The following is a 2,762-nucleotide window of genomic DNA, read 5'->3' on the forward strand; positions in this document are numbered from 1 at the left end:
GTCCCCGGCAGAAGCGGCCCCACTGGGCCTCCGTCTAGAGAAGAGCTGTGTCTGCAGCGTCAGTGGGGTCCCCGTGCGTCCCTGTCGGGCTCCCAGCTCTCAGCGTGACACCCCCCGCTTGGCGTCCCTTGGGCATCGCAGAATTAGCGCGTTGGGAACTGAACTCGCCAGACTACAGTGAGATCCCGCACACACACCAGTCAGAACGGCCCAGATCCAGACGGTGACAACAGCAAAGGCTGGCGAGGGTGTGGAGTGCCAGGGACCCTCACCCGTGGCTGGTGGGGATGCAGAATGGCACCGCCACTTTGGGCGCCAGCTTGGTGGTTTCTTACCAAACTACCATATGATCCAGCAGTCACTCTCCATAGCATTTACCCAAAGGAGTGGAAAACTTAGGTGTCCACACGAAAACCTGGAAGCAACCGAGGTGGCCTTCAGTAGGTGACCAGCTAAATAAACTGCGGCCCATCCAGACAATGGAATGTTATTCTCGCTAAAAAGAAAGGAGCTGTCAAGCTATGAAGAAGATGCAAGAAACGTACACGCACGTCACTAAGCGAAAGAAGCCGGTCTGGTATGATTGCAGCTATGTGACGGTCTGGAGGGGGCGGCGCTGTGGAGGCAGGAGGGAGGTGAGTGGTGGCCCGGGGCTGGGGGAGGGGTGGGCAGGTGGAGCGCAGGGGCGTTCTAGGGCAGTGCAGCTGTTCTGTGTGACGTGGTGGTGAGTACATGCGTTACACATCTGCCCAAACCCATAGGTGGTACAACACCCAGGGTGAGCAGTAACGTCAGCTGTGGACTGGGGTGATTTGCGCTGAGTCAGGGCAGGTTCATCCGCTGTGACAAATGCACCCCTTCTGCTGGGAGGCCTGTGTGTTGGTTTTGGGGAAATCTTTGTAGCTTCTGCTCAGTTTTGCTGTGAACCTAACACTCCTCTAATAGTCTCTAAAAGAAAAAAGAAAAAGAAAGAAAAGCTGAACTCCCAGTCTTCACCTGTTTTACGTGTACGGTTACTTTTGGTAAATGGACCGTGTTGTGCAGCCGTCCCTCCAATCTAACTTTGGAACATTTCCGTCAGCCCAGAAGGACCCCTTTTCCCGTTCGCAGTCGGTGTCTGCTCCCCCTGCAGCCGTATCAGCCGCTGACCCGCCTTCTGTCTGTGGGTGGGTCCTTTCTGGACACGTCACAGAAAGGGGGTCCCGCAGCACACGGCGTCTGTGTCTGGCCCCACTGCCTGGTCCTCCCTGTCGCTTCATTCCTGCGTGTCATGGGCAGTGCTCCTCTGCATACGTGCGCCGTGCTGTGTGTCCCTAGTCAGCCGGTGCCCACGTTGGTTGTTCCCACTCCTGGGCTGCCGTGAACATTGGGATCCGAGTCTGTGTGTGGTCGTAGGTTTACCTTCCTCTTGGGTGGCGCGGAGTTGGTGGATTCTGTGGTAGATTTGGGTTTAACTCTGAGAAACTGTCGAGTGGTCTTCCAAGGTGGCTGTGCCGTTTTGCGTGCCCCACGTGCGTGTCCTGAGTGCTCTGTCCTTCCTGACGTCCGTTCCTCCCCAACTCTGATTAGAGCGTTGTCACGGGTGTGAAGTGGCATCTCGGTGTGGCCGCGTTTCCCTAGAGACTGGTGACGCCCCGCACGTTTTCACCCGCTCACCAGCCATCTGTGCGTCTTCCCTGGTGAAATGTCTGTGTGAACCTTTGGCCCATTTTCCAAGTAGATTGTTTTCTTCTCATCATTTTCTTAATGCTGCCTTTCGATACGCACAGGTTTTTTATTTTGATGAAGCCTGATCTGTCCGTTTTTTCTTCTGTGCTTAGTGCTTTGTTTGCCCTGAGAGATCTTTGCTTCCCGTGAGGCTGTCATCTCCTGCCTTCTCCTAGAGGCTCTTACGTGAAGACCTACGGTCCCGTCAGTGAGTTTGCGCACGTGTGGTGAGGGGGCAGGGCTCGTCTTCCCACCCGGGTGTCCGGTGGTCGCTTTGAGAATCAGTCGCCGGGCTCAGCTTCGGTCTAGAGTCTCTGCCACGCGGCCCATCTGCTGCGTCTGTGCCAACACCTGCCACCTTGACGGCGTGAGGCCCCCAACCTCACTGTTGTTTTTGGAGACTGTTTGCATCTCCAGGTACGGTTCTGGGTTGGGGGCCTCCCTTGCTTTTCTTGGACGGTCCAAGCACAGTCCCGCCTCAGGACCTTTGCACTCGCTGTTCCTCTCCTGGGCAGCCCCGCGTGCGCTCCCTGGCTCCCCTTGTGGGTGAGGTGCCCCTGGCTTGTGCACATGGCTGCCCCTCTGCTGGCTTTCTTGTTCTCCATGGTGCTTACCGCCTTTGGATTACCGCCTGTCTTACTTCTTTACATTGTTTTTATCTGTGTCCCTGGTTGGAATGTAATTTCCATCAGGGCTAGGTTTTTACCTATTTGTCCAGACAGTGTCCTCTGAGGCTAGAGTGCTGCCCAGTACACGGGACACCCTGGGGTGACTGGCCGAGCACCGCTGGGTACACGGTGCACCATGGGGTGACCGGCAGCTGTTCCTAAAGTTCCGGTGCCGGGGCTGCTCCCATCATTTGCTGCTGCTGCTGGCTGGGAAAGCACGGCCCCAGAATCTCAGAGGTCTGGCTGTCCCAAGCCTCCCAGGTCAGCGCCCTACGGCCACCATGACAAGTCACCACACACTGCGTGGCTTGAAGCAACACAGACGTGTCATCTGACGGTTCTGGGGTCTGAAGTCTCACTGGGCTAAAACCGACAGGGCTGTGGCCC

General features: G+C 56.7%; 1 protein-coding gene across 4 annotated transcripts in view; it reads left to right on the top strand.

Moving 5' to 3' along the window:
• Nucleotides 1-2,762, top strand: part of MAD1L1 (mitotic arrest deficient 1 like 1) — a 314,409-nt gene that overhangs the window by 265,827 nt on the left and 45,820 nt on the right. The gene's annotated exons all lie outside the window — the stretch shown is intronic.

The sequence above is a fragment of the Neophocaena asiaeorientalis genome, unplaced genomic scaffold, assembly GCF_003031525.2.
Source record: "Neophocaena asiaeorientalis asiaeorientalis breed wild unplaced genomic scaffold, Neophocaena_asiaeorientalis_V1.1 scaffold223, whole genome shotgun sequence".
Lineage (NCBI taxonomy): Eukaryota > Metazoa > Chordata > Mammalia > Artiodactyla > Phocoenidae > Neophocaena > Neophocaena asiaeorientalis.